The sequence below is a fragment of the Aricia agestis genome, chromosome 2 (genome assembly GCF_905147365.1).
Source record: "Aricia agestis chromosome 2, ilAriAges1.1, whole genome shotgun sequence".
Classification (NCBI taxonomy): domain Eukaryota; kingdom Metazoa; phylum Arthropoda; class Insecta; order Lepidoptera; family Lycaenidae; genus Aricia; species Aricia agestis.
In genome coordinates this window covers 2,501,088-2,512,115 of record NC_056407.1, presented here as the reverse complement: position 1 = coordinate 2,512,115, position 11,028 = coordinate 2,501,088, and the positions used below count along the sequence as shown (strand labels likewise).

Genomic DNA, 11,028 nt, shown 5'->3' with positions numbered 1-11,028 from the left:
TGCAGGGTGTAACAAAACTATAGGTCTACCAGAATCTGATGGCAAAAAGTGAGAAATTACATTGACTCTAGCAATGCCAGGGTAATTGGAATAAAACATTTTGATCCTTTTTTGTCCTTATAGCGGCTTATTCTGTGTATGAAACATGCAAATATAAAAATTTATCCAATGATCAAGGATATTTTTTGAAAATCTGCTATCAAAATCTGCCATCAGATTCTGGTAGACCTATAAGTGATAATACTTTAGGGTGTGTACACTGTACGTGTTCCTTGTAGAGAGTTACTGTGAAAGTAGCAGCACTGAAAGAGCAAAAAAATTTTTCACTTTTGAGTCACGAGTTCCCCCATACAAAAGTGAAAAAAAATATTGGTCTTTCAGTGCTGCTACTTTTACAGTGAACTCTCTACAAGGAACACATACACACCCTTAAGTATTATCACTTAGTTTTGTTACACCTTGTATATTTAGATATCTTAAAGAGATTTTTGGCTGATGTTTAAATAATAGTGCGTACATTTTGCCTGTACAAAGTATCTGGTGATATTTGGACTTTGTCACGTATATATTGAACTCACTGAGGAATGAGGCGACATGATCGTGACCTCGAAACGTACACGAGCTAAAATTACGGCAATAAATAAACGATTTTAATAAATCAATTGCTGCTACAAAGTGGGACGGCTAAAAATTATATGATCGGCGTTTTGCCTACTGTTACATATGTTTCAAATTAGGCTAGATAGCAGCAAAAAATAAATGCACACATAGTTTTTATGTGTAGTGTATACAGTATAATCAAAGGTTTTTATTATTCGTAGTCGTAACACCGTTATCCTTGAAACCATCAAATGAGCCCGTCAAAATGAACAACTTTTTCTATGAGAATAATGCTGGCATTCTTCTTATTCTTCTCATAGAAAAAGTTGTTCATTTTGACGGGCTCATTTGATGGTTTCAAGGATAACGGTGTTTACACTAACACACTGTATTATAATTTATAATATATTTTTAATTCCCCGATAGACATCCTGATGTTTATGTTTTTTTTTTTAAGTAATTGTTTTAAATGGCGACTTGCCGCAACTCGTAAGTTGCCTCCAGTGATCATTCGCAAATTACATCACGTGCGCGAAGCGTGTCCTGGCCCCTGGGGCCCCGAGCTCGAGAACCGGTACGTCGACTGCAAACAGACGCGAGCGAGAAAGTGAACAACTTTAAAAAGTAATGAAATAATATTTACTGCCTTTAAGTTCAAATAATTCCTAACTTGTGTAAAGTAATATTTTAGTCCATAATTGTTGTCAAGGTGTGTCGGGGGACCGCTAATGTAGATGTTTAATTTCACTTAACAAGTTTAAGGATCAATTCACAGCGATCTGAATCGAGATAGGTAATCAGCGACTTGGCGGTTATAGGTTGTAGTTTACTTGGCGGTCCCCCGACACACTGTGACAACAATTATGGACTAAAATATTACTTTACACAAGTTAGGAATTATTTGAACTTAAAGGCAGTAAATATTATTTCATTACTTTTTAAAGTTGTTTTGGCGGGGGTTTTTTTCTTAATTTAATTTAAATAGTTTTCTGTTGTTTACATAATAATTTACAGTTGAAACCTTATCGTCTCCAGTGTTAAAAATAAAGTTCTTTCGAACTGTGAGATCACGCTCTCATAATGCTGTATCTCCTGCTGATTGGTGTTATTTTGATATTCCTGTACTTCTACGGCACCAAGAACCACGACTACTGGAAGAAGAAAGGTATAAAACATGAGAAACCCTACATATTCGTCGACAATTCTCTTCAGCAGTACTTTGAGAACGTGAGTATGTCGGAAAGATTTGCCAGACTCTACTGGCGATTCCCGACCGAGAAGTGTGTGGGAACCTACAACGTGAGAGCACCGGTGCTTCTGCTGAGAGATCCTGAAATGATAAAAGCACGTTCTGGCAACAGATTTCAAACATTTCCATTACAGAGGTTCCGTTAACCACGAGTGCTCATCCGAGTTTTTGCTAAAAAATTTATTCGATGCCGACGGTGACACATGGAAGGTAATGAGGCAAAAACTGACCCCGACGTTCACGAGTGGGAAGCTGAAGGCGATGTTTCCGCTTATAGTGCTGCGTCTCGACAAGCTGTTGTTGTTAGCCGATGAGACTATCGAAACCCGGGACGAAGTAGACATTCGCGAGTTGATGGCAAAATACACGACGGACTTTATTGGAGCCTGCGGTTTCGGTCTGAACTTTGAGGCACTGAACAGCGAAGATTCTGATTTTCGTAAGCTCGGTAGGCGTATATTTACACCTAATGCGCGTGATATTATTGTTGGAACGCTGAAAGAATTGTTCCCGACGCTGATGAGATCTTTCCATTACGCATCTCCCGAAATTGAAAAATCAACCTTATCAATAGTGCAGCAGATAATGGCCGAGAGAGATTACAAACCTTCGGGAAGGAATGATTTTATAGAATATATGATGCTGGAGCTAAAGCAAAAGAATAAAATAGTCGGTGAATCTATAGAGAAAAAGAATCCTGATGGATCACCAGTTATGGTAGAGCTAGATCCTACTGACGAGCTGTTGACCGCACAGGTTTTCGCATTCTTCGCAGCAGGATTCGAAACCTCCTCGCATTCGAGCAGTTTTCTACTTCATCTCCTAGCGTACAATCCAGAAGAACAGGTGAAGTGCCAGCAAGAAATCGACGAAGTTCTCAAAAAGTATGATGGGAAAATTTGTTATGATGCCATAAAAGACATGAAGTATTTGAACATGGCACTGAGGTAACAAAGACAGTACCTAAAGACAAACATAAAAATTATACTCATTCTTAAAACTTTTTATTGTTTCTGTTATGACTTATGAAACATGGAAATAAATCCAACAAAAAGCAAAGTTATAATAATGATCATAAACTTTTATCTACTAAAATTACATAAAATGTTTAATATTATATTATTTTTCTTTCAGAGAAGCAATTCGCATTTTGCCTTCACCAGGTTTTCTCATGAGGAGATGTGTAAAAACGTATACATTCCCTGAAACAGAGCTGACGATTGAAATTATTGTATCGTTAAAAGGATTACATCATGATCCTAAATACTTCGAACACCCAGAACAGTTTAGACCATATAGGTTTGAGAATGAGAACGTCCAGAAATACGTCTACATGCCTTTTGGAGAGGGACCTAGAACGTGTATTGGTAGGTTCAAGTTATACTTTGTTATAAGTACCTATCCTATTAATCGTTATTATTAGACAAATTAATATCAAGCATAAAATATATTATCTAAGTTTTAGTCCGTTGTTTGTAATGTTGATAGCCGTTAAAAGCTATATCAAGTTTTTGACTCGTATCAGTATTCACAAACAACCGATATCAAAATTTTGCTTATTTTATTTTGCTTATATTCATCATAACACAATACTAATCAGAGGAGAGACAAAATTATTACCATTCAAATAAACCCTGAGTCTCGATTTAGCAAACCACATCGTTAAAGGTTATTAAAGAATAATAAAAACGGGTGAGCTTGGGTCAGACTTCAATGACATCCTATAACGTTAGTGTCTTAACACACTAGGCCGAAAATACGCGGGCGAAGTTCGGCATGAATACGCCGCGCCTGCAATGAATGTATTTTAAATTACTGATGACACACCATGCCGAAATGATACATCGGGTTAGGGTTGATTCAGACCGCAACGCGACGCGTAGATGCGTTTTAAATCAGTATGGATTTGACAGATTCGCAAGACGTCTCACGCAATTGAAATCTCTCAAATCCATACAAATTTATTCCGCACCGCGCCTCGCCTCGCCTCGTCGCGTTGCGGTCTGAACTTACCCTTAGGGTTGATTCAGACCGCAACGCGACGCGTAGATGCATTTCAAAATTAGTATGGATTTGATAGATACGCAAGACGCCTCACGCTGACGACATGACATGACATGACTTAAGTTTAAGTCATGTCATGTCATGTTAAGTTAAGAAAAAAGTAAAATGATTGATTTCTAGTACTTAATAAAAAAAAATTGAAATAAAATTTGGTTTTATTAGAGTAATAAATGACAAAATACCACTGAAAAAAAAACATTTTTGATGCAACAATGACACAATTGTTATCCATATTATTATTTTTTGTATTTTTTAAATATAAATATTATTATAAATGATCAAACGAACTTACCAAGTGAAGTTCGATCATTATTATATGAGTCGCTTCATTCGAAGATATATAATTAACCAAAAGTAGTGCTTTGCATCCCGCTAGGCAATACGCGTTTTTTTTTTCTTTAGAGTATGTGTGTACTCGACAAAAATATCTCGTCTGGTCACTCGCTCGTCAGCGCCCTCGTTATGTTTAGAGAGAGATAATGCAAAAAATCTTTCTTTCTTTCTTTGGGTACTGCAGCAAACATAGTTTCGTGCAGACTGGGTGGGAGGGAGATTATATCTTCGAATGAAGCGACTCATATAATAATGATCGAACTTCACTTGGTAAGTTCGTTTGATCATTTATTATATTTCTTCGCTTCATTCTTCGATATATAATTAACCAAAAGTAGATTTTCAGAGTAACGAAAGAAAGATTATTTTTTTTTACAAAATAAAATATATTATATTATGTACTGGTACATTATGAATTGAATAGTAATCATTATATTCTAGAAAGAATTTAACATTATGGCCATAAATAAAAATAATAGTCAGTAGAAACAAAACTTAACAGACCTCTATGGTTTGTGATTCAAATGATAACATACTGGGATCATGGTGATTATATTATAACTGATTCATCGAAACTTTGTTCGTCGATAAAATTATGGCTAAGGAAAATAGCGGAAGTATTGGAATCGCTAGTCCTGCCTGTCGACTGTCGTCTTACTAATCGTGTCGAGTCTCAGTCCCCGTGTCGACGCTCGTACCGACGCCGCGCCGCTCTCGCACAGCACGGTCTGCTTTATCCAGCGGCTAACCAACTGGGAAGTGGCTGTTCTGTGCAGAGCGTTAAACGTTAGCAATAATATCCCGTACTGTAGCATTATCCTATTTAATATAATCTTGAATAACCATCGCACGGCGTAGTACCTAATTTAAGTATAACTTCTTTTTTAATAAAAAAGAATTACATAATTTAATAACATCACCGATCCGATCACGCCCGGGAGTTGGTGTCCTTGTAATATAAATTTTGATATCGCTATTTAAAACCGTAATTCTTATTTTGCCGAGATTTATTAGGCAGAAAGTTTTAAGTAAATGACCAGTATTCAGTAGGTACAGAGTGCAAGAAAAAGCAAATAATTTATAAGCGGATCCCGGGTACTATACTACTCAGGTATGGGCTAGGATTTTTATTACCGGAAAGCTTCTTTCGAAAGATGCTTCACACATTCATCTGTGACCAACTAATAATGTCAACATTGTTCATAAACAATGACAGTGCACAGTGATGGCTGTAGAAGATATTGTATTACGGCCATTGTCAAATTCTTTGGCTAAGGTTCCGATGGAGCGGACGAAGATCTCTGTAATAAGTCTATTAACTAATAAGATTGAAGAGAGTATTTATCTAAAATCTAAGTCGAAGTAAAGTATTTTAGAATAAATTTTAAGGAGTCTACTGCTTTAACTGGGTCCGGCTCTGTGGTCGTCGATAATGTGATTATTGCATATTAATATTATTATGATTGAAAGTTGAGAATATTGTTTTCTAGGTCCACCTGCAGGCTGAATATTTTAACAATTATTATTCAAAAATAAGTGTGATTCTGTTATCGTATTTATCATTGCATATTTTATTTAGTATTAAAAATTTTAATCGCTGAAAAACCAGTTGCATTCCGCGGCGGGAGTCAGGAATCAGGATATGAAGGTGTCAAAACACCTATCAGTTGAGCTAGCTCACGAATAGTACACTGATTTAACTGTTCTATATTATTCCGTTTTAATAGGCATATATTATTATGTAATATATCTAATATATAAAATTCTCCTGTCACGGTGTGCGTGGTTGAACCCTTCTGAAACGGCTCGACCGATTTTCGTGAATCTTAGCGAGCATATCGGCTAGGGTTGAGAATCGGACAACATTCACTCTTTATATTATTGGTAAGTGTATTAATTTGTTGAATAAATAATAGTAAATTGTTACAACTCGAGACTGACGGCGACCATTGTTTGTGTGACGGGATAGCAATCATGGACTTTCCCATGATGGCATAGGTACTTATTTAGTCACTTCAATAAAATAATAATATGGGCGAAATACTTTATATGGCAAAACAACATTTGCCGGGACAGCTAGTTATATTATAATAATATATATTATAGACGTTAAGACTTAAATATTTACATATTTGTTGTGGATTTAATACACCCATTGCACTATTAACAATCAAACGTAAACAAAAAAGGGGCGCCTAACGCTGAAGAATTGTCGCCTAGAACACTAATATTGTTAAAGCGTGGTAAGTCTAGTAGTGATTAGCATACGCTTGGTTTTTATATTTTTTGTCAAAAAAAAATATATATTAGCGCATCTGATAGTCTGTACGTCAAGATTTACGGCTCTTAAAATTTTGTAAATTCGAAAAATCTTTCGATGGATTAGTGAGTTAATAGGAACCAAGAAGTAGGCTTTTAAATCAATTTTTGCTAGATATCCACTTTTGGGTATTGGCTTTAAAGTTGTCCAGTAATTTTCCAAATTAATATGTAATTTCGAAATAAACTTACGAAGTGGTTTCAAATTTAAAATAATTCAAAAATAGTATTTAAAATATAATACAATATTTTCTGCCGCTTTGTTTGGGGAAAAGAAAATCTTTGAAATAAGGTAACCTTCGGTGGGGGTACACGAAGATATAGTTTTAAATTCTAATAATTTATTGATGTCATGATGTATAATATATTAAGCTAGTGGTCCCCAATCTGTTTTTTTGTTTTTGGAACGAAGTTCCCTAATTTATTTAATTTTTCTCATGCGGGCCGCAAACATTTTTGGTCTTGGTGTCGCGGGCCGCAACAAATATTTTTAGGTTTAAAAATAACGTTTTTCAAAATTAACGATTTACAAGTGAAAGACTTTCACGTTGACTTTGATTTTTCCGGTGGGCGTGAATTTCAAAATGGTTTAACATCACGCGGGCTACAAATAAAGTCCCGGCGCGGCGGCCCGCATGCAGCCCGCGGGCTGCGGGTTGGGGATAGCTATATTAAGCTCACAATAATCATAATAGTAACATCTGTATAACATATACGTATATATGTATATATATATATAAAAATAACTGTCAGCACTACTGCTGCGGTGTTGAGCGTTTAGTCGACTCAACGCTCTTCGAACTCGAAGGTTTTGTAGCGGTACAGTACTAGCGGCGCCAGCCGACGGTTACCAGCTCTCCCCCCCCCCCCCCCCCTTGACGGGTAGCGGGAAGGGTTTGCCAGAGCCCAAAAGATATTGATGGGATGTTCTAGTATGTCTCTGAGAACAAATACTGGAATTATCCAGCGAAACCATAATAATCTCGGTCTGATATTGAGACAAGACTTATCGAGTCTGAGTGTTATAGGTTTCCTTTACGAAGTTGTCTTGTTTGATAATATTTTATCTGATAAGTCTGATAATAATTAATATCGAGATAAGTCAGATACTGTTGATAAGTCTGATAATATCGAGACTTTGTCAGGTGAAATCTATTTAATGATATTATTAATAATCGATCGAAATGGAATCGATCTGCAACACTTATTATCAGGAATATTTTATAAGCAGTAGCTTATCTCAATTGTTTTTGGGGTCATTTAAAACCATAATCTGGCGAATCCAACGAGGGTTCACCTAATGTCAGTAGGAGCCCTGGATCTATCCGGATCTGGTCCGGTTCTATCGGTGTCGGTACTCCGAATCCACCTGGTTTAGGAGTGGGAAAGCTTAGGGTTCATTCATAACCTGATCGACCCGTATATCAGTCACTTCTAGTTATATTTTCCCGATTGTCTGGTCTTAGTGACCTCAAAAAAATAAATATTGGGGTATCTTAATTGCTTGTTATAATCGACTTATTTGTCGATAAAATATGTTACAAAAAATATTGAGGGTAGTAACTATCACGTTACGTAGATATTAAGTAGGTTTCGTTATACACTCGCGGTGTATCCCGAGTCCCAACATTGGTGCAAAACTTATTTAATAATAATTATTATATACCGGCAGACATAATAAATTATAATTGTAGTTCTATATTTAGAATAAAAGAATCGCGCGGGACGCGCATTGTTTGTTAACTGATGAGACTCGCAGTCAGTCTAGTTATTAGCTCAAAATAGCTGTTCTCTATAAAACGGCAAAGATATGTAGCTCTATTTATAAAACTAAGAGCGCGGGAAAACGTACCGCACGTTTGTTGCTAATTTTTATTTTTAAACATTGTCGGAGACTCGTAGTCAATCCATACATTATGTTGATTTAAAAAATATCAATATATTTTAAATTTAAATAGTAATTAACTCTCAGTTAACCCTCGTAAACCAGCCAACATATTATACTTCTATTTTTAGATAAAACATCGTCAGAGACCCGCAGTCAATTCCGATGCATAAGGAATGTGTTTAGAGACTCGCGGTCAATTCACACATTATGGCGGTTTATAAAATAACTCGCTGTTAACCCTCAAACCAGCCAACGCATAGTTCTATTTATAGAACAGATAAAACATCGTCAGAGACTCGCAGTCAATTCCGATGCATATAAATTGTGTTTAGAGACCCGCAGTCAATCCACACATTATGGCAGTTTATAAAATAACTTAATATAATTAAACACTTGCAGTAATTTACTTGCAGTTATTTACCCCAATCGGTACATATAGTTCTATTTATAGAATAGGTAAAACATCGTCAGAGATCCGCAATCAATTCCGATGCATATAGAATATAGATTGTGTAAAAGGTCTCGCGGTCCAAACACACTGTACTTATTGACTCACAGTCGCAGTACGTGCCGGTTAATAAAATGATTGCAGTAATCACCTGCAGTTGTTTCCCCCAATCCGGAAAACATATAGTTCTATAATTCTATTTATAGAACAGATAAAGCATGCACATAATATTATAGATTGTGGTAAAGACTCGCAGTCCAAACACATTGTACGTTTAATTGACTCGCGGTCGTAGTACATGCCGGTTAGTATTGAATATAATTGGCTCGTCTAGGCCTTGGTAGTGCCTGCCGTTTATTTAAGTATTTAATAGTACTTACGTGTACTTTCTTGTTACATGATAAAATAACACTGACTTTAGTTACTTATAACACTGACTCAATCATCTTAATAATAATAACCAATTTTCTTCTGAGCGCTGTCCTTTAGCATGGTTACTTAGTAAACGTGTTCGCGTTGCCTCGCGTTAACAAAGAATGAGGGCGCTGACGAGCTAGTGACCAGACGAGATATTTTTGTCGAGTACCCACATACTCTAAAGAAAAAAAACGCGTATTGCCTAGCGGGATGCAAAGCACTACTTTTGGTTAATTATATATCGAAGAATGAAGCGAAGAAATATAATTATTATTTCTTTTGTTTATCTATAGTATAAGTAATTAAATAAAGTTTCATTTTCTTTAAAATTTAACACCAAACATACTTGCAATTATGTTTTAAACAATTTTAAAATCTTAAAATCACTCTCCTGTAAAATTAACAAATTCACAGTTGCGTCATTGTAGTTCTAGAGGTGCGATGTGTCAAATCCATACAAATTTAGGTCGCGTCGCGTCGCGCCTCGCCTCGTCACGTTGCGGACAGTGCGGTCTGAATTGCCCCTTAGGGTTGATTCAGACCGAAATGCGACGCGTAGATGCATTTCTAAATTTGTATGGATTTGACAGATTTCAATTGCGTCAGACGTCTTGCGAATCTGTCAAATCCATACTAATTTAGAAATGCATCTGCGCGTCGCGTTGCGGTCTGAATTAACCCTTATAGCGTATGCGTAGCGCATTGCAGTCGTAATCATGCCGAACTTCGGCTGCATACTTTCGGCCTAGTGTTACATGTTTCATTGCCATCCTCAGAACTGCCTGTCCTCATGACTGCTGTTATGATGATTCCATTCTTTTTTCAGCGGAGCGTCTGGGTCTGCTGTTATGATGATTCGATTCTTTTTTCAGGGGAGCGTCTCGGTCTGATGCAGGCGATGTCGGGGGCTGCGGCCATCCTGCACAAGTACACCGTGACCCCATCTAAGAGTTCCATCCCCAATCCCCGCATTGACCCTACCTCTTACATTGTAGAAAATGTCATTGGCGGACTACCCTTGGCCTTGAAACGAAGAGTCTGATTGATCAGCCGTCCCTGAAGATTACTCCATACCACAGATGACAGAATACATAGTACCCATACATCCGTTGCGGCTTATTTACTATTTTATCATTAATTTATCAAGCCCCATACGGTCACCGGTGACCGGGACACAATATAAATTGAAGGGTTAAGTGGCGTAGCGTCGCTGCCGCGTAGCGCGGTCTAACCTTTAAGCTGGTTTCAGACTACGTTGTAATATAATAGCCTTATACAGGGTGCAATTAAACCTACCTGCCAAATTTTTTTTGGGGCTTATGTATCATTAGGTGAGTTCATTAAACCAAAAAAAGTAGGGTGTTAATTTTTTTACACTAACATAATATTTTATCCCAAAAAAACGGTCGCCGGCCTCCGGCGACCGTTTAGTACCACGCGCATAGTTGTATAGCTAACAGTTAACACTATAGAATTAAAACGTTAGAAAAGGCATACCATACAATCGTCAGCGCGAAAATGTGTCACCCTCGAAACTTAATTTATATTCATTTTGTAGTTTGTAACACCAAATTTATTTTTATTATTATTATTTTATTCCCCAAGTTAGGGTTATTCCCCAAGGGGCAAGGCATTAGATTGGCCTTTCAATAAACAAGCAAATTTAGGCTGTAATTCATACTCACTAAAGTTGAATATTATTGTAGGGGA

At 36.8% G+C, this 11,028-nt stretch overlaps 1 pseudogene; it reads left to right on the top strand.

The window, feature by feature from the left end:
• The first annotated feature begins 1,594 nt into the window (after nucleotides 1-1,594).
• On the top strand, nucleotides 1,595-10,450 carry LOC121735459 (annotated as a pseudogene).
• Nucleotides 10,451-11,028: the final 578 nt, after the last annotated feature.